The following is a 27,466-nucleotide window of genomic DNA, read 5'->3' on the forward strand; positions in this document are numbered from 1 at the left end:
CCCAAATTCAGTAGGAATTGCTCTGATGGGAGAAAATTTTACCTACTGTACAGTGTGAATGTCAATTAGATCCAAAATTAATAATTTACATGTTTTACCGATCACCTAATATTTCATTTCACCTCTGCAGACTAGGAGCTATTTTAGGGAAGTGCTGAGATTTCATATCCTCAGTGGGGCCTTTCCATTTTCTCATTCATAGACCATGAGTGAACAGACAGCTGCTATCTATTGTGACATCTTTTGGTACCTGAGCACTGGTTTCCTGTTGAACACTTTAACATTTCACAGGCAGGGTGGGAGGGTGAGAGCATGGCAAAGAGCAGCGTCTTCTTTGTTCTAGTATTGGAGAGCACATTTATTTCACAGTATTTGGACTGTCTTGGGTTTCTATGCGTCTCAGTTCTTTTGAGATGCGAATTTCCTTTGGCCACACCACTGAGCTTATGTTTCAATCAAAGCAAAGGAGCTACAGAAATGTAGTAAATCCCCTGCCTCTGCTCTTTGCACCAGCAGTGTTCTCCTGGGGGTGTTATCACTCATTAGCAGTTTTGGGTTGCAGGTGTAGTACCGTGTTGTTTCCTGCAAGTCATTTTATTCCTGTCAGGGAAGATCAGAAAGGTGGACTCGTGATTCCTCATGGCTTCTGAACAAAAAGGAGAAACGGCACTTTTGGGTTTTTGCCATGAACAGCTGGTACATTTTTGACATTTAGAATTCTTTGTAACCAAGAGAGTTCTAAAAAAATCTAACAAGAGTTTGATCTAAGATAGCCTAAAAGTAATCACTGGCACATGTTGCCAACATATCAAGTACCTGAAATCACAGCCTAAGATTTCTTTCACATGGAAGTTTGATTAATACTTTGGGCTTCTGGTTCTTCTACAAAATATTACAAATGTTCCTATTAGGCTAATGAATTTTAAAAGGACAGAGAAGACAAATTAATCATCTGTTCTCAGATTTTATGTAAATACAAATTGGACTTTCATAACTGATTCCCTTAGAAACTACAGTATATATTTTGAGGGTTTTCCTGTCCAATTGTAAATTATATGTAGCTGAGGTATTTTTTCCTTTGAATTGGAAATGGATCTGTTGTTAAAATGATACATTTTAACATTTACAGTTTTTATACACTTTTATTTCATGGAAAATATTTAAATTTTGCCCTTTGACAAATAAATTTACATTCCCTTTATTTTTTATTTCTATTATCCATTTTTAGTTGTAGGACAAAGTTACTGCTAGAACTGTTTTGTTAAAAAATGTGGTTTATATTCACTGATTCAGCTACCTGTAGGCTTCTTTCCAGGTGTTTTTTTTTTTTCTTTCTTTGCTGCTTTTCTGAGATTTGTAACCCTGATTTATAATGATTACCATCAGCTCTCATTCATATGTGATTTGATTCCGGTAGGAAAGGACTGACTGAAAGTAGTTTTACTCTTTTCCTTCTAAATTCTATTTTCTTGTGTTTAAAGGTCAATCAATTCCCTGTGGATTGAGAACTGTACTTTTTTGAGCATTATACTATAGTGTTGGTGTATACACTGTCTTAATGTTCTCATTGCTTCAAGTGCATTTATGACACTGGATATCAACACCTGTTAGACCCCCAAGAGAACCTTCATAATATTCACAATTTCACAGGCTCATTTTCTGTCCAGGCTGGAGACTGCTCCTTCCTGATGAACCTTTGTTATTTAAAATATCCTGTAGAGTGCTGGAATGGAGATTTCATCATTTGTTCTATGTGATTTCTCTACTTTTTTGGACTCTGCTTCACTACAAGAAAGACTAAGTCATTCAAAGTCAGGGCAACCACCTAATATTTGATTTTCCCTTCATTTGATTTACCAGTAATTAGAAATTATTAGTCCTGAAGAAGGATATCTCAGCATCCTGATTCTGGGTATTGTGACTGACGATGCCTTTCCTTCTAATGAGCAGATTACAATGTCTTGTATCTACTGAATAATTACAGTGTATTTTCTTTATCTGTTAAGTTGGTTTTGTCCTTCTTTTCGCTTTTTAGTATAATCATCCATGTTTTTCCCCTGTCCTGTGTTCATTTTGATATTTAACTCCAAGAGCCAACAAAGTCCTCAATGCCCTTTCTGATTAGGTGATCTTTAAAGACACTGGATATGTTTTCCTGGGACAAAACTGTAAAAAAGCTTATTTCATAGAATTTTCAAAACTGTCATAAATACACTGTTCTCTTAATTACAAAACAGGCAATGTAGGGAGTACATTAACACGAAAGATTCCCTAATCGCTAAAACTGAAAAATATTATTTCTGGAAATTTGTTGATTGGCTTTTCCATAATTTGAGCAAAAACACAAAAGAACTAGAATTCCATTTATGCACTGAGATGAAGCAAATGAAAAAAAATTCCAGTCTCCCTTTGTTGATTTGTTGCATTGTATTTTGCAGGATCTGAGAAAGATTCCAGATATTATCACTTACCATGCCTTTGATTTCAGTTCTGATAGATATGTAATCTTCAGTGCCCTAGGAAATGTATCTTCTTCTGAGAATCGTAGGTACCTTGATCTTCAGACTGGAACATCAGCAGTTGTCAGTTTCACAGAGTCTGAACTAAAACGCAATCAAATTTCTTCAGGGACAACATTATAACAAAAAAATACAAAAATATTGCCCTGTAAACCAGAGTTTTGAAACCAAATAATGTGAGGAAAAGTCTCAGAAAACAAAAAACTCATTCACTGAAATTGCAATGAGTCGGGGTCTCAAGAGGCAAAGGATTAGAATTCCAATATTTGAAAGTGAAACAATATTCTGTTGTAAAACAGAGAATGGAGTTAAAGTAAGGGCACATACAAGAACTTTCCTAAAATATTTCTTGAGGAGCACTTTAAAAAACAGTAATACTCAGATTGTTATCAACCCAGCTGTGTATATTTGTTGCAATTTCTAGTTGAGGTGAATGTACATCTGGGATTAAACATGCAGAGTTGAAACGGACTTGAGGCCACTGTACACTTGATTCCCAAAACTTATTTTATGTATATACAGATATACATGTATTTATTATAAGTAGTCATGACCTTCATGAATAATTAAAAGCATGCTTTCAACATTTTATACCATACAATAAAAACCTAGTTCTATAAGCCTTTCTTTCTAAGGAACAGTTCTTCATACAAGTAACTGCCTAATTAGTAGGACATTAAGGGTTTAAGACTGGACTCAAGCTGATTTCTCAGTTGCATATCAGGAAATTGCTTCACATCACAGAATGGATTACGAGGACAACTCAGTACAGCATCAGCTATGTAGTAATATAAATTCCTTTAGAGTAGTAAAAGCGATACTGTTTCGGCCCTGGACAATGAATTGCAGGATCCCCAAGGCTGTACCAATTAATGACAATATTCCACTATCAGAAATGGGGAAAATGAGGTACAGATAGGGGAGTCACTTTTCCAAGATCCAGCAGCAGGAAAGTGGCAGGGATGATAATAAAATTACTCTAGAAAAAGGCAGCTGTGCATCTTTCAGAAGTTGCATACCCACCAAATCCAGGTGACTGTCCTGTATAAAGCCTGGATGTCGTTCAGGCCCTGGGATCAGAGAGCAGATATGTGGCACAACAGTGCAACTTTATTACAGCTTCTTTGAAAATATGGAATCAAGTGATTCCACTTCAGAGGACCTTGTTTGCATGGACCAGTACTTAGAAGATAGTAATCCTTACCAACTTGATTTAACTTTGTTAAATAGTGTTATATCAGCAACAATTAAAACTAGAACTTGAAACCTAGCAGAGAGTGTGGGGCAAGCATGGGTTTTAACACAGGTGTTCCAATGGTTTGACACTCTGTAGACATGATGAATTTAACTTCATTGCCCTTTCAGGTCAGGAGGACATGTGCATAAAATAAGGATCTCAGTTATGAAAAGTAGTGCTGTAAGTGGCTTTAATAGAAAAAAAGTGTTCAATTCTTTTCTTTTTTTTTCTTTTAATCTTACCTTTGGCTGGAAACTATGGGCTGTATAAGCATAGAGAACATGTTTCACTTCAAACAACTGGCTGCTCCAAGTAGACTGGAGGCATGTTAATGGCTTGGTAATTTCAGTATTTTCAATTTCTGAGCAATCTGAAAATCAGGTGAAGTGGATCTTAAACCTCTCTTTATCAGTTTTCTCCTTTTTATCCTACACATGACACACTCAAGCATAACAACATACGTAGAACTGCACTTACAATGTCCAATGAGTTCTGGCAATGTATTGAACATGGGAAGATTTTTGGGCTGTAGCTTCACCTGCTTAGTTACAGTCAACTAACCAGTCTGAACCCTGAGCTGTGAGTATTATAAGTTTTCTGATTTTTGTAGATTATGGAAAAAATAACTTGTCTCTGCAATGTGCTTTTAATGCTGTGCTGATAAATTAAAGGAGGAATACTCTCACACTTCTGTTGAACATAATTAATGGGTACACCAGTCTGAATTTTAAAATGCATTAGTGCAGAGTTGTTCATGATGTACCTTATGTAGCGTAGAATCCAGGTTAGAGTCAATTTATTTTTTTCTGATGGCTCATCCATGGTCCATTAAAACTGCTCTCAAAGGTAAAAATGACATGATGTCTGCTAAAAATAACAGCCTCGATATCAAACATGCGAGATGGAACCTGAGTCTCAAAGGGGAAAGAACACATTTTCATGGGCATATGCTTGACTCAGCAGCTAATGTATCAAAAGATTCCCCCATGTCTAACCTAAAATGTTGCTGTTACTGATTAGGTCAGCGTTTTGACCTGGTGACAAGAAAGCAAGTTTTTAAGTCTCAGACAAACTGACATTTACCGTTGGGAAGGAGGCAAAATGACCCATGAAGTTTCCATCTGCTGATAGAATAAACATCTGTAGTACTCCTGACTGGCATGAGCTCAGTAGCAGTGGAGTGATCTCTGGCCTCCTCACTTATATGGCCATTGAATAGCAATAGTTTCAGATGGAAATTACCTCTGAGACTCCTCAAAAGACTGGATTCTGCCCATTGATAGTACCAGAAAAAATGAAGCTCAAAGCATGCACAAACTTTAAAGTCTTACATGAAGGGTGAATATGCAAAATTAAATATTCACAAAAATACGTGCTGGATAGCCACAGGTAACCAAACCATGAAGGCTCTTTGGCAGATAAATCTCTGTGATGGTTCAGAGGCCAGAGAGGCCTCAAATAGGAAATCACAAGTCCTGTGTGCATTCATGCTTGTGCATATATTTTTATATCTCTATTATAATAGCTCTTTTAATATATTAAAGAAATATACAAATAAACTTCTATCAAATATCTGAGCTCTTTATTGTCCAAGGATAAGTTTCATTGTACTGTAAATAATAGACATTGCTCCACTCTACTGAAACTTGTGATTTTTTTCCCAGACCAGCTTGGAAGAGAAATTATTTAAAATTCCAAAATAAGGAAGCTAATGTTTAAAGAGGTGGAAAGCTCTTGTGATTTAAAAGGAAAGTTGTCTACCTCAGAAGCAACTAAATTGTTTTGTTTAGCAAAACTGCTTTTTGTATAAATGAAAGAAAACTATGCCTGATTCATAAGCCACAGTATTTAGACTACCTACCCACTGATTTTATGTCCAGAAAAAGAGCAGGAGACTTGCACTCAACAATGACAGGAATCTTCTGAAATGGTTGAATTATTTGAAAGCTACATTCTTTTCTGGTCTACATGTAAAAAGCAAAGTTAATGACAATCAATTCAACTAGGCAATTCCTGATTACTATATTCATTCTTTAATTTCTAATGTCACTTCTGCATATTCACCTTGCTATTCAAACTGCAACATACACTTCTAGAATTACAGTCTGCTAGGAACATTAATAAGACAGTATCTGAATAAGTCTTATAGTCTGATTTCTAAAATACTTCTATGCAAATTTCATAATTGATGTGGTTCCAGTTCTTAGTCCTAAAAAATGTCATTAAGTTAGCTGCCAATGTCTAACCCGCAAATGATATGTAAATTTTAAGTTATTTTATTTGAGTACTGAAATAATTTTTTTAAAAAAAAAAAAATTTGGTTTCCAAGGTTATTCAAGTCCAAAGACTAATAAAAATACAAAGTAATTGCATACCACATGTGCTTTATTTTATAATTATTATAATTTTAAAAGGATGGAAACTATTGAAATAATTCCATTTCAATATTTGTTTATCTTCCTGCTTTTAATCTTTAAATAAACATTCCTTATTTCCCATGCTAATCTATTAGAATCTATTTATTAGTCACAATTGCAAACCCAAAAGTTAACATTCCAAAGGCTAATGGCACCAAACATGTTTATGAGTGTAATATCTACAGAAGACTTTGTCTAGAATTCTTACTGTATTCATTTGGAAGTGGACCTTTATTTTCTCCCAGTAATATGCAATTTAGGAGTTTCAGTTATAGAAGATTAGAAAATTAATTGTGAAACAATTTTTTAGGAAAGCTGACATCTTCGAGTGATGTCTGAAATGCTTGTAAAGCTTCTTTGTAGCACTTGAAAGGTTACCAAGTTACTGTTGAATTTCTAAACCGAATTCATGGCCCTAAACTGCTCTTGCACTTAGTGAAGGTGCAGGCCTGGTGCTACTCCTCCAGGATCCCTTGATGCACCTTGATCCAAAACCAAGGTAGATTCCTGTACTGTTCACAATGGTGCAGAATCTGTGTAATGAGTTAATTCCTAGTTGAGGATCTACAGAGCTTTATCTGTATCAAAAACATTTCTTTTTTTTTTCTGCATTTTACAACACTGAAAAATCTTTCCCAATTCCTCCTGCTCTGTGTAAATCAGACTATCTAATAGTGCTGTCCATCATCAGAGGAGAATGGTTGTCTTAAAATCTGCTGCTATTTTTCTGGTGAATTTTTTTTTATCATCATTACACCACATGAGAACCCAAGGGAAATAAAAAAACCTGTACTCATCATCTTCCATAGGAAGCTCATTTACATAACCAGCTTGATGATCTAAACAACAAGCTGAATGCACATTCAAATCAATTAGACAGACAATCCCAGCTGTTCCCAGTCCCGCTGTTCCCAGTCCCACTGTTCCCAGTTGTAAATTGAAAGCATAACATGGATTCCCTTCCATGACCACGTCTCTTGTGTTTTATTTTAGCAGGCTCTGTATCACATAACAAATACTGTATGTATTTGTATGTACCTCAATACATTTGCTAAGCAGATGCATGGTTATCCTATAAAATATTGTACATGCTGATTTAAAACCTTTGCAGTATGACATCCTCTGTCAAAGCTTGTTCAAATAGTTCATTAGACTGAACTTTTGATTGTACCATTAGTAGCAGAAAATGCCATAGTTCAGATAATAGAATAGTTTTGAACTTGTAGTTCACTGCAGGATCTGGGCTATAAAATGCCCTTTCCATCAATCCCCAGCTCTTTTTAGCACATTTTCTAGGCAAAGCTAATCTTTTTATGTGCAGATCTCTGTTGTCACTCCTCTATAACTATTTGAGTGCCAGGAGTCCCATTACAGCAAACTCGTGAAATAAACACAGTTAATGATAATGTCAAAATTTTCACCAAGCAGACTTTTCAATCACTAAAATTTATTTGATCTGCATTCATGATGAAAATGGAGATTTATTTGGGATTATTCTGCTTTATTGGGTAGACTTCTATGCTTCACAAAATAATTGAATAAAAAATTAAGTTATACCCAAAGAATTTAGAGATTGAGACTGAGCGCACATAGGGAAGATTGATGAGATGGATTGGTTATCAGGTTAGTGGACACTAAGCTTTAAGGCTACTTCTTCCTCAAGTAATGTTGGATGTTCAATGCTGTGGTCAACTACAGCTTTGTAGAAGCAGCTGAGTGCATCTTTCTTCCCTGCCTTGTTCTTCAGCCCAGTGAAGGCAATGGTCATTTTGTCATTCAGTGCAGGACTAAGCAGGACAGCTTAATATTAAATTGCTGATAACCATCACTCTCCAATGGGCTATGAAATGCATGCATTTGGCCAAGGACTAACTATTTGTTTCCCTGCAAAGTTATGAAATTAATAAATTTCACTTGAAGCAAGTTACAACTTCATAAATAACGTACTTTGACTTCATACTTGTGATACACCATGTTGTTAGACCCTAGTAGTTGCTAAAGCCAAGAAATTGAAAACTAGAGAGAAGAGGTATATGATTTTCTGATGTGGACTGTACTTCCCTATGAAACAGAGATGATTTTATTTTACTTAAAAAGCATTTAGTTCTGTAAAATTAGGAATTGTGAACCACTCTTCTGACCATCTATGCCTTGGCTCAATGAGGTATTAAAGTATGGTGATGGATGAATGTATGTGACCATCTTAATCTTAAGGAATTCTTCTCCTCCTGTGAAGTACGAAGGCTTTCCAGTTACTGTGCTCTTAGTAAATTAGAGTCAACAAAGGAAGCATTTTCAATCACCAATTGACTTATTAAAATGTTTATTCCTAGAGTTTATGCAAGACTTTATGCCACATTTGCTTTCTGTACTTCAGGACATATTTGCCATGTTAATGTCTTCTAAAAAGTCAATTTGGTATGAAAATAAGAAACAAAATATGAATTGAACTTTTAATTAGAGCATCTTAGAGAGCAACATGTCACTTTCATTCCAGGCTTGAGTGGATTGTATGAAGAAACCAACAGAAAAATAATTTTAACTCAGATCTAGTGTTAGTGTTTGCTTAGCTTGCAGGCATTTGGGTGTTACTTATATCAGAGCAAGCATTATTTGCATATGATGTAAAGTGCATATGTATCACAACTTTTATTTATCTTCTACCATGCTGTATTTTCAGGTGTTAGGCATCTATGCTTAGCAGTCACTGAAAGTGTGTTGAAAGTGTGACCTAACACTTGTGTTCTCAGCTCTCCAAATTTCAGTATACATTAATACAGGTTTTGTCCTTACAAGTGTCTTGCAAATAAATATTACTAAGGATGTGCTTGTGGTTTGTTGATCTGCAGGCAGAGCGATAGTTCCAGGTTCTTGGTTGACTTTGGCCACCACTGAGATTGTAGCTTTTGTGAGCATGTCTATAGAGAGCTCAGACTGTGATCTGACTTCTCGAGACTCAGTATTTGGTGAGGCCATGGTGCCTCATGCATCTCTTGCAGAAGAAGCACCAGCAAATCCTGCTCCACACTAATGACTTAGTTCCACACTCCTGTCTTTCTACTGCCCCTTCCCAAAGCTGTTCATGTCACTGAGCACCAAACAAGAGCAGGACTCTTGTCTGGTTGAAAGACAGCTGGAAAGGAAAGGGCATTTTTCTTCAGGCACATTAATTTCCAGTTTAACTCATTGTTTTGCTGACAGCAAAATTCAGGGGTTAACTACGCAGGCCAGTTTGAGCAGCACTAGGGCTGAATATGAAAGCACAACCCACCACTGTAGAGTCACCTCCAACTCAAGATAAAGGAAAGATAAAGGAAAATAACAGAAACTATCCCTGGCATAACTGCAGGTATTGTAGCTCAAGCTCAAACATAAAATACCACATCACAAGTCAATGCAGCTGGAAGGTACCTCAACACATGATACTTCAACTCCAGGTCTTATCCCAAACAGAAAAGAGCTGCCCTAAAAGATCATAAGCAACAGCCTCGTGATGCATCCCTGGAGGATATTATTTCAATCCTGCAGAGGACTTTGTATGCTGTTAGTAATGCAGGAAACTACGGAAGTGAAAATAAATTGCAGTCGCATGTTTTCCTAGTTCAGTACTATTCCCCAGCAAGTGTGTTGTCCTGTAGGCACAGCCCACTCTCATAACTTCCCAAACACCATGGCCACCAGGGTGATAAGTTAATGACCAGACTCTCTGTGTCTCGACTGAGATGCATTCATTAATTTAACATTATACTTTGCAGGTCATGGAGCGGTACATTTTGCTGAGCTGAGCAGAATAATGACTGAGATATTATTTATACTCCTATTTGTATGTACTGATAGTGAAGATGAATACATTCCTAATTTAGTTGAATTTGTCACAGATCCGGGCACCTGTCTCTCTAGATGAGCTCCTCCACATCTCAGCTGTGGATATTTTGAAGTACTTTGGCAACTGAGCTACAACTTCACTTGTTGAACAACACACTTCAGCTGCAAAGTTATTTACAAACTTTACTGATCAAGCTGCATATTCTTGGGCTGAATTTCTTACAGGCAGCACTTTGCAGATGGAATTGAATTCTTTACTAATCATAAGCAATGAATTAAGTTATTTGATTAGCAGTAATTTGCATTATTTGCTGATTATGTTCTCCAATTCCCACCGTTAAGAGCCGTGTTGTGCTGCTAGTGCTGGTTAATCACTTACTACACTGTACTTCAGAGAGAAGGGCATTTTGGTTGTAGATAAAGAGATCTTTGTCTTCAAATACTTCTAAAATCACTTCTCCCATGTCAGGGAAGATATAATTTTTTTAAAAAAAGATTACAGGTGAGAGCACGTTTTCCTATGAAGACAGGTTTTTGTTAGTTCCTTATTCCACCATTTTTTAAATTTCTCATTATTTGTTATGGTTTTGGAGGTACTGTTTCCATGGCCTTTGCATGGGATGGTGCAGAGCTTTATTCACCAGCGGTGAGTTAGGAGGGGACCACAGTGTACTCTGCACACCTCACTGGGCCAAACTGCCTTTTTTATCTTCTTCTGTGTGTATCTAAGCATATCATGGTGTAATTCCTCTGTAGATAAGAAAAATCCATGCAGGAAACAGTGTACAACCTGGTCATCATAAAAATCTACCTGTTCTCTCTGCTATCTATCTCTTCTGGACAGCATTTGCAAGTATTTTTTACAAAACATCTCTAAAATACCTGGCAGTCTCTGTTCTAGGCAATTAAGTCTTCCCCTCCACCTAGTGCAAAGAAAATATTCTTTACTGGCCTATGTAGTGCTTGGAATAGGAAAATTTTCTCACCCACTGAAGTGGTTCCCACCCATCACTCACAGAACTCAAAACTCAGCAGGAAAGTTTTCACGCCCTTGCTGGCTGAGACGGCTGACACAGTCAGGTTACCAGCCAGAGCTGTGTATTATTATTTCATTAACAAAAGGAAAAATTAGTTCACTGGTAAATAATCTGAAGAGTTAAACCACTCCTGGCCCCTGAATTACATCCAGATAAGGAAATTAATTTTGCATATTTGGTTTTTACAGCACACAGTATAAAAAGACTGAGGTTAAGGACCGCAAATGATGAAAATAAGCCTTTTACTTAATCAAAGATATAAAATACAACCGGACTCTGGATTACAAGGGATATGACTTAGTCAATTGCATAAAGATCCAGTGGTTAATTTTTTTCTTAGTTGGCTAAAATTTATTGGAATTTAAATAAGGATAGAAATGGAATTATTCTTTTCAATTCCATGTTGGACAGTTTATCTCTAAATTTAGTTTTGGTTCCAAATTTGGGGTTTATGCAACACATATCAGGGACTGCTAAAACCTATGGTTTAATTTCTCAGTTTCAAAAACTGTGGTTAGCATCAGAAATAGAATGAGACCTTTCTGAAATCTTCACAAAAAGTAGGCATGAAAAATGTAATGCAAATTCAAAGGCCTAACTGTCTAAAGTTGCAATTGTTTTCCAATTTATATCATTTTAGATTTTTGTACATTAAATTTTATGTGGCCTTTTAGAACATTATCTTATCTGATCTTATCTGAGATCATTCTAAAAGTCCTTGTAGCTGGTTTACTAGTCTGTAGTTCTCCAAATCCCCTAAGAACTGTCTTGAAATCTTGGTATTACATCAGCCACCTCTATTTTTCTGGCACCAAGGTACTTATAAGCAAAAGATTACATATCACCACATGATAGTAATTTCATACCTGACTGCCTCTAGAACATCTTACTGAATATCGTTTGGTCTTGGGGATTTGCTGATTATTCATTTTACCAATCTGTTTTTAATTCTATTCCACTGATACTTGGATTTGAGATGGTCTTTCTGACATGTCCATCATAAAGGACATTTGTGGTATAGCTTAACTGAATTCATTTTCAAGAAGTGTAGGAGAAAAAATTCATTCTTTTGGACATCTTTCTTACTGTAAACATGTATTGGCCCTACAGACTCTCTGGCGTGTTTGAAAGAAGACAGTTTTAGAATTTATGCTGTTAGCAAGTTCATCACGGATGTTGGTCTTTCTGTTTTATATCTATCTTCCCTGTATTTGTGTAGAAATAGAATTTTGTTTCTTTAAATCTAAACATCATCTTCCAAATTATAGCATTGATTTCACTTTTCAACTATACCAACCTAGTTTTCTTTCTAAAACCATTTGGTAATTAACATGTATTTTCTCCCAGTCTGTAAACTTTTAATCATTTTAACCAATTTTGTCCACCTATAGACAGACTACACCTTTTAAGTAAGTTTCCATAATAAAAAAAAAGTTCTTTCTTATGATAAACTGATAAATGTGAAGATTTTTATGTAGCTCTCATTTGGAGACAGAAAACTGACCAAGTCTCTTTGCTCTCTTTGGTGTGATCTGCCAAATATATTGAATGCAGATACATTATACTTCTCTATTTGTGCATCACTTAAATTAAATTTTCTTTACAACATTCCTCTTCAAATTTTTTTCTTCAATTTTGTTTCTTTCACTCAGTCCTTGATTTTCCAACAAGAGGCTTCTGGGGCTGGCTTGGGCTTTCTGCCCCTCAGGATCCCTTGACTCTCCCATACTGTTTCTGGTTACTTGCCAGTACAGATTCTACTTTCAAACACAGAACACAGGGGATCCCAAGGCTCAGAAATATGGGAACAGGCTTTAGTTCTGTGAATTTGAGTGATTTTTATGTAAAGTTACATTTTTCAGACAGTACAACTCTTCCGTTTAGCTTCAGTAGGTTTTGTGTCTGATTCTTTCAAATTCACTCAATCAAATCATAGTAACTAATCCAGTTATTCCCTCAGTCTTGATAATACTTTGTCTGAGAGTTTTAAATGCCTCCTGAAATCTACCATAATGGTAAAAACTTAATGAAAACAAAAAAGTATGTCCTATAAAAATATATTATTTTCTTTGTATGGTGTAAAAACAGTGAATTTGAATGTGAAGGTGTCTCTGCAGTTTTGCATCTCAAGCATAGCTGCTATAGATGGTTACTTCATTCTGGTAACATAATTGCTCTGCTGGCATTACACTCACATTACTTCAAGGGATGGAAATGAATTTATAAAATGCTGTGTAAAGCCTGAAATGGCCACCTTTAAGTTTAATCTTCCCCTTAATGCTGTAGAGTCTATAAAATATGCATTAATTCAAGTTTTTAATAGCTTTTATTAATCCATCTTTCCTTTGTAAAGGAGACAATATCTAATATATATGGTCCCTCTCTTTATGCTTTCAACCTCATGATAAATCTGATTATCTCACCTTGTTTTAGAGTTACTTTTAGCAATGTTTGGTTGTCTGGTGCATGCAAAGCTATAAATATCTCCTGCTCTGCTGATATCCTTAGACCCAGGCAGTCAATACACAAGGTATATGGTATAGGTGTACCCTAGATCAGCTGACTGATTATTAATGCCTTTCCACAGAAACAGAAGGAAAATGGCTCATAAAACTTTAACATATTAGTGAAGGAATCATTGTTGTGTGATGTACACCAATTAATATGTTTGTATTGACTATGTACTTTTCCTTTAAGTATGGGCTTTCAGTAATATCCTTCAGCTTGCTGCTTTCTTAATGAACCTTCTATATTATATGGGAAAATAATGCAATAAAAGAAATTACGAGTAGAACAAGGCTATTGCTGACTTCAAGTATTCAATCACAAAATAATATTAAAAACTAATCATGGGATGTTGCTTCAACACCTAGAAGTATAATAACTGCAGTCATGCTCAATAATTGTCATAAAATACATTTAAGAGCCAGAGTATGGCTGAGACCAAATATAAATTTCTCCTCTTTGTACTACATGGATGTTTGTAGGCTTTCAGTCGCTAGGAAGGAAGGCTCCTACATGTTTTTGTAGGTCTTGTGGATTTGTGGATTTTTATCTGGACCAAAGTATTTTCAGTCAGCCCCTCTGTCCTGGGCTTTCATAGTGATAGCTGGGCAGAAGAGTTGCAAGATTTTGCTTTCACTCACATTTTTAAATACTCTTGAAGTGTATCAAATTCTTACCTTTTTCCTATAATTTCATCATTATAAATTATTAAAAAAACCTCTCTTGAGAATAACTGATTCATATTTTTAACTGAATATGTAATATTACCACAAACTTATTGCCACTCACCAAATACTTGTCTAGATTCCATAAAAGGCAAAATATTTAGACTTTGATGGGATTCTGTACCTTTTGATTCACCAAAATCCAGCTGAATCAACAATGTTGATTCTAATTTTTTTCTAGGAAGGAAGGAATAGGCAACCCACTGGAAAAAATGAGGGGAGGGCAACAGAAAGCTCAGTGATTACAGGCACCTATAGATGAAAGCAGGGTTTGTACCAGTGAGATTAAAAACTGATTGGAGATAAGGGAAATGGAGGACAACAGAGGAGGTTATCCTGAACTTGCCCACTCCTGTGCCCATAGCCCCTTTTCCCCCCAGCCTGGGTGGCAGTGCAAGCTGCCCTCTGCAGAGACAGTGTCAGAGCTGAAAGGCAGTCCCTGCAGGGGCACCTGGAGCTCCACTTTGCCATGTGGGCATGAGCAGCGCTGCTATCTTCGCCCAGGACCGGTGCATCATTAGCTGAGCCACGTTTGCGGAGACAGCAAAGTAACAGCAGGCACTGCTGCAGGGGCTTCTGAGGGAAGATGGCCTTACTCATGAATTCCAGTACTAAACCAGAAAACTTTGGGGCTATGTGGAACTGATGAAGGGCTGAAAGAATTCTGTGATGAGAAGACCAGTAGATGGTGGTATTTCATCAGTCTCAGCTGGTGGGTTATGGGCTGTGACACGAATCTTGATAACAATACCAGGCTTGTGACAGAGAGATTACTCTATCTCTTAGCAGCCTTCCTAAGGTTCCCTGTCTTGCTACACTTGATTTAACCCGTTTAGATGTGTTTACTGGTGTTCTCTTCATTCAGATACATTCTGAGTGAATTAAAACTTTGGCTTGATGCATTGATATGGTGATGGGCTTGTCAATGAGCTGAAAAGACTAATGCTTTGTGTTAGCAAGTTTTGGTAGTTGTTACCTTTGCTGTGAAACACCGTTTCCCATCATTTACCTTTTCTGGCAGAGCCCTGAGTCACTTGCTGCTTGGCAGTTCTGAAACTAATGTCATTATGCTTCAGGCCAGCTTTCTGTAACATTACATTGCAGTACATCCAGAAGTAAAGTGAGAACATGAAACTAGGCAGTGTTAAGGCATCTTAACTAGGAAGAAGTTAAGATAGAAACTAGGCATCTTAAGATCAGTACAGTCCAGCAGCTCCATGCTTTGTAGGTACCAGGGAGCAACTTTTATCCTTGAGTCCAGAAATGCGAGTTCTTTATTGCAGCTCTCAACCGATTTTACCCCAGTTCATTGTCAGAATCAGAAATAGGAAACCTGAAATGTGAAAATCCAAACAGGAGTTTAAGGTAGCCAATGAAGAGAGAAGGGATGTTTTACTGTAGCCTGCTATTCAGTGGGCTTCAATTAATTTCTTTGCTAATCCAAAGAATGCTTCTGTAACACTGAACAAATCAATTTTGCCTGCAAACCCCCTTTGCTAAATTAGCATGAAACTTTAAGCTCACAGGAGAAAATCTGAAGTAGGTTAACTTAGATATTATTCAGAAGGACTGGTAGCAAGAAAGGAGAATTCACAAGCTATTGCAGGAAATTGAGAGTAGAGGTACTACTGAGGGAGGCAGTGCCTACTAAGCAGGGGATGGGGATGGCAGGTCCTTTCCTGCACCACATCTCACTGAGTGAGGTACCAGCCATGCAGGTCTGAGTCACTGGCATCATATTTGCCTTTCTGTTGCTAGTACCAGGGAAAATGACAACCTGTGGTGCCCAGAATCACCCTGTGGAAGGAAGATGGAATTGAGCATTAAACAAGATGTGGGATGGAAACAGAAGAGAGGAGAGGTAAGCTGCTTTCATGTAATACCTTCTGCAGTAGAAAACAAGAATGAGTAGGAAGATCTTACATTAAAAAAATAAAATAAAATTGATGCAATTTCCAAATATCCAACACAGGAGTATTGCCAGGAAACAGGAAGCCAGCAGAGGAGACCTTTACTGATTTATTATTACCTTTTTTCTTGTTACCACTCAAGTATTTGAAATCCCAGAGCATGCTGTTCCTAAATTCTCATTAATAAGCTTATAAATATGAGTATATGTTTCATAAATACTCTTTTTCTAAATTCTCTTTGGACAATAAACATGAAACTCTGTGGAAACTAGCAGAATTAAGAAGCTATAATATAATGGCAGTGTCTGTCTCCTGAGGTACCATTTTTCAAGCTTTCCTCCATTATTCTCTTTCCATCCCACTGGCAAAGCCAAGTATGCACTGTCAGGGACACTTCTTCTAAGAAATAAAGTTGTCTCGCTCCCAGTAACTGCCAGTGGTGCTAATGGCAGCCAAATGTTATTGCTTACATAAAGCTGGGAAAAACGTATTCATCGTGGGTCTGAATGCACTGTAAGGCAACACCCTGTGCAAGGGCTGGATGTGATGGCTGGGGGGCTGGCCTTATTTTCTGTGATGCCTGGTGCCATGATATAGAGTGATGTTTGCACTTGCCAGCATTAGTATGATCTATTCAGTTTACTTTAGCAGTGAGGCCTACAGGAGAGAAGTCAAATACCAGTTTGGCTTCTAAGGCTTCTATTTTAAAAAGTTTTAAATTGATGGTTTGCAGGTTGATCATGTAAGAAGTCCAGTCCTGCAACTGAGGCAGGATATTCACTCACCGTAGTTATTCATAGTTACTCACTAACCATAGCTACCAAAACAAGGGTTTGGTGACATTTTTCAAAGTTCATTTCCATTGACAACAGTGCACAAAGACAGCAACTGTGGGACATTTCTATTTACAATCCATGTTAGGAACTAGAGAGGAGATGATAGCAAATCAAACAGTTGGATTTAACAGATGAAGTTTTTGCAGATGACAGGGACTATGGATAGTCTATTTCAGACAAGAAGTTGTGAAACATGTCTCCACCATGCAACCTCTACAGAATAGTTAGGTCAGTCTGTTTGAATCTCTGAACACCTGAATTTTCTTTCCAAAATACAGCTAGAGAAATCGTGCCCAGTCTGTCACTTTTCTTTATTACAGCTGTGTTTCCTGCTGGCATAAGCGGTGCAGAGCTGACTCGAGCACGAGTTAAGAGTGACACCAAGTGGTTAAGCATTGTATTTCGAGGCGATTTTTTCCAAGTATCCTTCTGGTTTATCTTTGATTCTGAAACACCACTCTTGGGCTTTTTCTTCTAAACAGTCCTGATTATATCATTGAATTTTTTTTTCTTTAAATAAACAGACACATGCTCTCACTTGTTTTATAAGCAAACATCATCCTCAAATTTATGCTCCAATTCTTTCTGTCCATATAATACAATTTGCATAAAACTTCTTTCCTCCAGAATAAGGCAATTTCTGGGTTTTAATGAGGTATGTGTTGAGAAACATGTGGAACTGAGTAGGAAAGCAGCAACTGCACTATAATTATTTGACTGTAGAACAGTAAAAAAAATGAGCAGCAAAATGTGCTTCTGGGTAAGGAATCTTCTGGGCAGTCATGCTAGAATAATGCACATTTCTTTTTCCTACACTTCCTTTTAAATGGTAGATACCTAGTGGCAAGCTGTTCCCCTGTTTTCTTCCTCAGCAGAGCTCTGTGAAGGACAGGTGTGAGGTAGCCTACCTACAACCCCACTGAGAAAAGCAAAATTGACAGAACTCTTGAATTAGAGCCTACTGCCAGAAAGCTCTTTAAATGATGGCCTCGTTCATACAATCAGCAAAATAACAGCTCTTATGAGAGTGGTCCCCTCCCTTATCAATCAAACGGTGATTCTTGGTAGCTTTGTGAGCAGACATTTTTCTGGAATTAGGTAATCGTTGTTCTTCCAGAAAGAGACCATCTGCTAGCCTGAGGTGTTCCTTTTTGTGGCAAGCAGGCAGACTAAGTCAAAGCAGATTTTCTTACCAAATAACCTGATTATTCTAGCCAAAGCTTACAGTGCCCAGAAGTCCAGTACTTTCATTTCTGTGGGCAAAAACATAAAGGAAAGGGAATCAGTATTAAAGAGCATTTGGGCAAATGGCAGACAGAAAAAAGCCTGTAGCCTGTAGCCTGGAAGAGAAGCCCAACAAGAGGAGGACAGTGATATTGCAGAATGAACATAAATTTGAATAGGACTCTTTGGAAGCTCTCTAAGTTAATGGCCAGTCCTGCTACCCATGTGGAAAATGTAGTTTTGGAGTTGCTTGCATTAAAAATTATGGCAAAGACAATTAGAGGTCTGTGGATAAAAAATAATCACTTAGGTCAATCTGCCATGCTTTCAAAAAATGTAATAATTAAATAGCAGGTATTTAAAAAATTTAAAAAAAAAAAAAAAGAACAAGAAAAAGAACAAAAAAAACCCCACAACTGCAGACATAAAATTGTTCCCATAAGTGAATTTTGGCATCAATAGTAAGCTCTCTGCTGTTCATGTAAGACAAGTGTTTTTGTGCCACTGAGTTGGAAGGTGACAATGTTTTTAGATGGTGCCCTTGTGATCTCAGTAATTATCACATCCCTTGCCAGGGTAACAATCTAGCAGAGTAAAATACAGTTTGCTGGTAGAGTTGTGAGAATTCAAGTAATTCAACTGCTGCTTGATGTGTCAGGATGGAGTGAGAAAGAACCACAAGGGATCCCACTGTGTTTTGTGGAAATGTAAGAGCAGGATCACCATACAGGGACTATAGCCACTTTACACTGTCTCCTGTTGATGTTGTAGTTTATTTCAAAATTTTTACACAATTTTTGAGTTTCAGTAAATTCTGTGTTTGGGCCGTCCTATAATATTTTTGTTTCTTACCAATCAGAATCTGCTTATAGTGAGCTCTTAAATTTTGCAGTTAAAAAAAATAACATTTCTCATTCCATGTATGTGTTTTATACAGAAATTGTGAAGCTCTTCATTAATTCCTTTGTGTGCCTATTAACTGGCGTTGCTTTGGCAACCTCTTCTTCATGTGTTCCATTTTTCCACTTAATGGCTCAACAACTGTTATCTTTGTGTGATATCACTAGCAGTCAAATTTTGTAAGACACAAAATTAAGTTTGTTGGTAACAGTTGCTTTCATGATTTTTTTTCCCCAGTTATAAATATAACTGGGTTTGTACATGGGACTTTTAAACACTTTTGAGTTTCAAATGACAAGTGAAAATTCTGGGTGCAAGGTATTTGCCTCACGGGACTGGTTTAGGAGTGAAGTGCCACTAAAAGCCAATACCCAGCCTTTTCTGGCCATGCCTCTTCAGTGCTCACCATTCAGGGATGTGGCAGCTGTTTTAGTGCCAGAATTGCCTGATTTCCCTAGAAATCTCTCATTATGAATTGAAAGTTAACTAATAAGAAAAACTGCAAAAAGGACTGCTTATGCCATAAAAGGAATTCCATATGGCTTCACATTTCCCACATTAAAAATCATTTTGCTACTCTTCATTCATGCTTTAGCAAGTTGATGTTACCATCTTCTTTTGCAAAAGGGCATCAGAGATAACATAGAGAATAAACAAAATGAAAAAAAAGAAAAAAATGATTGCTATCGATCAGTGACAAACTAGGATGGTTCCACGTGTTTCATTTGAAACCTGTATCTCACACCAGAGGCAAAAACGGGAGATTCTATCGGCACTGTTTGGAGAGGATGCTGTTTGTGTCCATTTGCAATAGCTTTGGATTAATTTAATTATTAATCAGCCAAGTTATTCACTGGTTCATGCCTGCAAATATCAAGAAAATTCCAAGACCCCAAGTAGTAGTTATTGGAAGATAAATACTCAATTTATCTCAGGGTGATGTAAGCATAGAGCTGTATAAAAATAGCATTTTTCCAAGATGAAGATCCAGGAGGGACAGTGTACTTGTGTTTGGCTTGTTCTAATGTAGATTGAAGTCCTACAGGGAAAAAAAAATCACCTTCATTCTCAAGATCCAGGCAGGTTTTGTGACATATGAAGCACCATATGGGATATTGCTGAATCGTGGGACTCAGTTTAGCTCTTGCTAAAGCTGTTTTATCTAAGAGATATTTTGAATTGTTTTCATACAGTTTGCAGGAGTTAATAAAATATCATATGAAACAGTCTCTGAATCCATCAAAAGCATTTTTAATCTCTACTGACAGAAAAAAAAAGGCTGAGAGCTGTTTAATATTTACTGGCCTCCCTTGAGGTGCCAATCAAATTAGCTATAACAAAGTGACCATGAAATGTTGCAGTATTATCAGGAACACTTTAGAATTGTCACTTTTTTTTTTTTAAAATGAAATTCAAATATGTATTTCTGGTGAGCTCTCTGTTGACCCCAGCAAAATGGATATGATGCATGACAATTCTAGAAATTTTTCTGCCTGGTACTAGAGTAGTAAAGCACCAGACTTTCAAGGAACACTCAGAAAATATTTTATACCATTTGTGCTTTCAAAAGACATGGGTAGGACCAATTTTTATAACAAGAATTAAGAGTTGATATGGTCAATATTAGCTGAAGGTAGGTAAGGTGAATTCTTGGCTTTTCTACTTTCAAGGAGGCTCTCTAGGTGCTATTTATATAGTATAGATACAGCTTTTTTCTGAGACTGAGTATATCCTTTTATTCTTTATTCTCTTTATTTTAAATTATTTGTTGAGGTTTTCAAAGTCTTCTACAGGCTTATCTGCTAACGACTCATTACCATAATCCTAACAGATTTTTGTCACAGTACAAAAGATAAACAATCCATCCTTTCTGTACCACTACAATACACTCACCTCTGTCCCGGGCTAAGTAAACTCTTACAGTTTCCATAGAAATTCTGCCTCTACTATTTAGAAGAACTTCAAAGGAAATGTCTTAAGAAACCCAAAAGCAGCAGAACACAGAGTAATCTGCTGGCAAATGCATATATCATCATTACATAAAATAAAACCTAAATTTGTATCTCTTAATAATGTGGATATATGATATGAGATAAAATTATCTGTTAGGAATTCTCATCTAGTAAAGGTGCAGCTGACAAAGTGTTTTCTTTAAGAATGCCCTGGGTACTTCAGCTGCTTTTCCCATGTTGCATTCACCTCCTCAGGTGTGGGTTTAAACTTCTATCAGCCCTTATTGTGCATTATTAAATGACAAGTCATAAATGATTATTCATTATATTTCAATGAGGTAATGATGCATGAGGTCTTAGGAAATCATTCAATAAAATCATCATGCTGTGCATGTTAACTTTAGAGTAATACCCTGTTCACACAGGGAAGAAAGGAAAAGGAAGAGTCATTAATGAAGGACTGAAAATTAAAAATATGAACTTTTTCTGTCAGAATTATCTTGCCTTGTATAACACACCAGAAGAACCTAAGCCTTTCCTCTTCTAGGTATTCTACTTCTTTACCACACTAAAAAGTACAACTAATCAACAATCTTGCCCTTTTTATAAGTGGCTTCTGTGTGTTTTCTCCTGCTTCTTAGGTTCTTACACTTTTCAAGACTTGAAAATCAGTGGTACCACAGTGGACTACATTTACTCAAATTTCTTGGAGAAAAGATTCAATTGTTTCTGCAGATTATAACTTTTAAAGAAAATGAGTTTGCCAAATTTTATTTCACCATTTTCCCATCTACCAATTAAGTTATTTTACACTTTTTTACTTCTGCTTCTATCTTCCAGGACACCCAACAAAGATTTCATTTGCATTTTTTAATAAAAAGAGACCACTTTAGTGATTGGTATAAAGAGAAAATTGAAAGAACAGGCATTTTGATAATTCTGCTATCTCAGAATAGAAGAACCAGTCTTATACTTTTCTCATGGTTATGGCCCATTAAGGAAAATCATTGTTCAGTGTACTCTGAAGCCTTCTGTAAATTTTAGTGGAAATGGAAATGGAAATATTTTGGAAAACCTTGAACCTAGTGAATAATATTCCCTAATTGAATATTTCAATTCTCTAATTGAAACTGTCCTATATATTCATAAACTAATTATGATTTATATTAATTTTTTCGAACTTGCTCAAATATGGATTATCAATTTTCCTATTTGATTTTTTATATTTTAGACAATAAATCCCTTACACTTCTTTCAAATGGTGTAGATTGGACTAAAATAGCATCAAGTTTATTGCTTTGTGTTAAATGTTATATGACTATTTCAACTGAAAATGCATAATAAAATTTGCAGTAATAGGGTTGAAAAATATTCTGCATTCTGATACATTTTAATGAATATTTTGAAAACCTCAGAGACTAATTTAGATTTTTCTCTGACATTTTGTAAGTACTTCATTAGAGTTATGTTTCCTTCAGCATTGGCAGGCATTCTTAAAACTGAGTTAATGAATAAACATTGCAACAGTCCCTGTAAACATCCATACATTCAGTAACAACCAGAAGCCAAGGCCAGTTCAGGAAAGCTGCTCTGAGGAGAGATTAGGGGCAAACAATGCTGATTTCAGATCTCAGAATTAAGAACAAAATCAGTGAGTGTTTACTGCACAACAATAACAACAACACAAAGATCAGCAGGATCCTCTCAGCAAGCAGGAGAGACAACAAGACACCAAACTTGAGGACTTTTAAGCCATGATATTCAAGACAATATCAACCTTTTTTTCCCTCTATGGCCCCAATATTTATGCTAAAGCAGTGATCAGAAAAATCAAAATTTGTATCGCTGTCAGACTCTCTGCTGCAGCTTCCCTTTGGAATCATGGACACAGAGCATGTCCTGAGGCACACAAAAAAAGCAAGAAGTTTTCCTCAGCAGTTGCAGAGGTCACTAGGCCTGCTAATGTTGTGATTTTGGAAGTGCATGCTTCTAAAGGATGGATTGGAAGATCACAGACTGTCAGGCACTGCACACTGGATAAAATTAGACAGTAAGGCGCTCAAGCAGTAGTAGAAAAGCAAATCAAAGATGTGATGCAATAAGGAAATATTAATATGAGTTGCAGATGATTTTTTTTTGCAGGCAGACAGAAACAGCAGTGAAGGATGGCTTTTAGGCAACTTTATTTCAAATCTTAAAAAGCAGTGGGATTTTACTCTTCACAGGACTAGTGCTTCCATCCCTCTTTTTGCTTCCTCTTCCATCTTGCTGGGGTTAAGAAAGGCAAAAAATTAAAAATTTAAGATGGTTTTGATTGTTGAAAGTGTACCTGTTATTACAATCGCACTTAATTACATAACACTTCTGGGTTTTTATTTGTATTTAGTCAGTATTTTGTATTCAGTGAAGTAAAGCATTTTCAGGATCTTCATAGCAGTGTCTTGGGTTTAATATTGAGGAGAGCAATAATTTTATGTAATGTCAGAGATTACTTTAGGGTCAAGGTAGTAGCCTTGCACTTCTTTTTTACCAATTTCACTTTGATTTATTGAATTTTTCTTGAGATCTATGCATTTTTGTGTTTTGTTGCAACTTTATGTGCAAGAGAAACACCAAGATTATATAGTGAGGGTTCCCTTGGCATTGTCCCATCTAGTTCCTAGCACACCTTCTGTAGCCTGCACATGAGGTCTTGCTGAAAAGACTTAACTGCTTTTTCCCAGTTTCCAGTAGCAGTGGATGATCACCTTCTTACTCAAGCTCATAGGAAGAGTTAGGATTTCAACTCTCAGCTGGAATTTTTCTACACTGTCACTAATTTGTGTAAAAACATATTTTATACTGAAGATTAAATAGGTATTTAAGATTAATAATTTTGATGGTTCTTAGAAAAGAATAAAAGAATAGTAGTGAGTTTTAATCCAGTTCAGAGTCTGAGGTGAGAATGAAGCATTTTAAGTTCTAGAATAAGAGTTAACATGGGTTATATACTCAAATGCTGTTCCCTCCTGAGGTTGATCTCCTTAGATTCCTTGCCTGCTTAGTTCTTCAGTGACAGGCTACTGTTACTGTTTTTCTGTTTCAAATTGCTTCCAATCCAGCCAAAATCCCCATTGTCATTGCAGGGAGTATGTAAACATTTACTGTCATCTATTGTCTGCAAGTTTTGTGTATAAAATAAACCTTTTCCAAAACTTCCCATAATCATGGGCCCAAATGACTAATCAGGCATTTTTAATGTAATTTGTTACTTTACAGTAGCTACTATATTATATTCATTCCTTCCAGAGGAAGTAAATTCATCTCTTATATACAGAATCTGCTTTCAGCAACTGCAGTTTGTTGCTTTTCTTATTGATGTTAGTATCACATCAGAGAAGCTTGGCACTGGTTTCTAAAAACAGCTCAAAAAAAACAGCAGTGCTATTTAAAATGGTGGTTGTTTCCTAGTTTACAAAGGTTTTGGCTAGAAATTGAAGAAAACCTGTCATGGAAGGTTCTAAACAAGACTGTGTTTGAATGTCTTCATGGTTTGGGACTGCCCACATTAGGTCTGGGAATTTAATATACAAGTGGCTGTTGTGTCAGGAATGAACCATGATGGACTCCAGGGCACTGTGGTGTAATGGGATATGAATTTTCTATCCTATGTGAAACGTGCTGATAGAGAAAAGGATTTTTGATTTCATAGATAGAAAATAATTCATGATCTTTGCCAGAACACAAAATGTTATTTTGTCAACTAAAATAAGTGTTACATTTCAAAAAGTTTGTTCTAAATATTTTGGTTTTTAATGACCTACTGTAAAATGAAAATGCTATTTTGAACAAATCTGTATTCAAAATGGAAACATTTATTGTAAAATTCCCTCCTTTAACTGAAATTATTTCCAAATTTTTAAATACTTTCAGCTTCCTGAAACGATAACGAATGACAAATTTCCTGCTCAACAAATAAAAGATTTTGCCCATCTCTTTGCCAAATACTTTGAAGCTCAGCAGAAAATACAGATAATAGCACTTCCTGCAAGTTCATCTTTATAATTAATTAGGTAGTAAAGATTGGCATAAGTCCCAAACCTGAATTAAGGCAGCCTGGGGTTTTTAGCATATTTCAGTACCATGACAGAGAGACCTCCAGGCTTTCCGGATTTTTTCTGTTCTCCATAACTAAGGTCTAGAGATACCATCTCATTTTTCTGTTAACATGAGATCCTCATGTAATCACGTCACTGGCTTTGAAAGCTTGGGTATGTTCTGCTTTCCTCCTGATCTGGCTCTGACAATTGCCAAGTTATCCAAACAAATGTTTTGTGCAACTGTCTGGTATGGTTACTTGCATTCTACACAGGAGCAGCCACATGAAAATTGAGTGCAATCAGATCAGCTCTTTCCACTCCCCATATGTGTGAGATATGGAAGGTTTATGGTGATTGGGTGCTCTACAGAAAGCTGATGTTCCTATCTGAGCATACTCATGCACAGAAATTGGAAGCGGAAATCAAACTGAAAGGATGGGCCTTGACCAGGGGGAGGCTTTTAAAAGTGCAGTTCAGAACTCTTCAAAAGATAGTTTTTCACTCCCTTGGGTTGGTGGTTGACAGAAGAGAGCACAGGGAATAATTCCTGTCTCTGGGCTTTAGCACTTGGTTAGCCAGCTGCAGCAGCACGGTTGGGTTTTCCGTAACAAAGGGCAAGCACATATTTTTGATCTGGCTTTTGTTAACACTAGGAAAAAAACCTAAAGCTGAAGTTCCCATGAGGAAATGCCACAAGTGGGAGTCCTGTGAACCACAGTCAGAACAAAATAGTTCTTGCTTCCATGTAAGAATGGCTGCTCTTAGAAACTTCAGATTCAAGTTTAGGGAATATGGAGAAATTTCAATTCATAACTACTGCATGTCACAGTAATTATATTTAAAAGAAAGCTTTTTCAACACATCCATCCCACTGGATATCCCTTTCAGTGTTCCATTTCCAATAAAGGAGGAAGGATTGACATGATAAAAAAGACCTTCCTTTATTACAGACACACTCAGAAATATGAACTAGTCTGAAAGTTCCAAAGGCACTGGCTGAAAGCACATGTGAATCTAATATGTACTTTAAACCAGACACATCCATCCAACCACGCTTATGTAGACAGAATGTACACTTCTCCTCCTTTTGGCTGCATCGATGAGAAACACCAACTCCAGCCTTTGTTTCAGTGGCTGCTCTCCAGCTGAAGCAGAAATCCTGTGGGAAGGGCTATGACCATGCAGATTTCAACCCTGTAAGCTGGCAAACTGTGGTTTCCAAACAGTTTTGAAAGTTTACCGCTACAGTTTTTAAGGAGAGCTTGCAGAAGCCAGAGCCACGAGTGCATTTGGTTCACTCATTCTTTGGACTGTGCCTGTTACACCACTAAACATCTTCCCCTTCACATGTGCCCTTGATGAGTGAGAGAAATGCTCATGTTGCATCCTGCTGCCTTTCAAAAATGAGAGGGAGCTGTTTAGAAAAGTGGGATCACAGCAGGGGAGGACTTGTTTTAATTTAAAAATGAAGTGCAGGTCAAATATTAATTTCTAAAGCACAGTCATTAACTACAGTACTAAATGGACATTAGGAAACAGGAAAAGTGTTTACTCTGTAAAAGACTGCTAATTTATAAGATATAATTAATTGCCTTTAACTTTCTGGCAAGCTGAAGAAAATAGCTCTCTCCAAAACTGGTGATGTTTCTTCCTTTTCCATGAAGATATCCAAGAGAATTGTAACCTGCAGGCAGTGTTACCATGCGAGCTGTGTTATCTCTGTAGCAGGATGCAATATTGCTGATAAAGTGAAATTTCCCCAAGACAGTTCTGATTTGTAAAGAGATTTAAAAAATGGTCAGGACATGAATAAGTAGCTAGGTGTATCAAAGCTGGAGTAATGGAAAAGGCTGGAGTGTTCTAAATGTACAAACAGCATTTCTTTTTTCTCTTGTTGAAAAGTAAACTATAGAACTGAGTAATTACATCGGTGTGCTAGATATTGTTCATAAAAGGTCCTGAAAAATTAAACATATCTTATTAGTTAAGTATTCTTCCATTAGACAAATTTATCAGGAGAGTAGTGGAAGTATTTTTTTTCTCAACAGAACATTAGATTTTATTTATTAAGACACGTCTATATGAAAGGCCAAGTCTGTTTTAAGCATTTCAGATGTGCTTTAGTAATGGACTTGCTGACTTTTTTTCCCAAGCCATTTCAGGAGGCCTGTCTTTCTCCCAGGAAAAGTCATTACTTCCTTCTAAAATCCACAGAAATTATGCTGTCAGTACAAAAACCAGGTGGCCTGAACAATCCTGGATGAATGTAAGGTCCCCCAAGACCTCTCATATCTTTCCAC

The 27,466-nt window shown here is 36.7% G+C and overlaps 1 protein-coding gene across 1 annotated transcript in view; it reads left to right on the forward strand.

The window, feature by feature from the left end:
- Window positions 1-27,466, forward strand: part of SLC39A10 (solute carrier family 39 member 10) — a 170,994-nt gene that overhangs the window by 36,566 nt on the left and 106,962 nt on the right. The window contains exon 5 of the mRNA XM_086897126.1: window positions 16,024-16,126. The gene's annotated coding sequence lies outside the window, so the exon portion shown is untranslated. The remainder of the gene's footprint in view (window positions 1-16,023; window positions 16,127-27,466) is intronic.

The sequence above is a fragment of the Cyanistes caeruleus genome, chromosome 7, assembly GCF_971803275.1.
Source record: "Cyanistes caeruleus chromosome 7, bCyaCae1.hap1.1, whole genome shotgun sequence".
In the NCBI taxonomy this organism is placed as follows: domain Eukaryota; kingdom Metazoa; phylum Chordata; class Aves; order Passeriformes; family Paridae; genus Cyanistes; species Cyanistes caeruleus.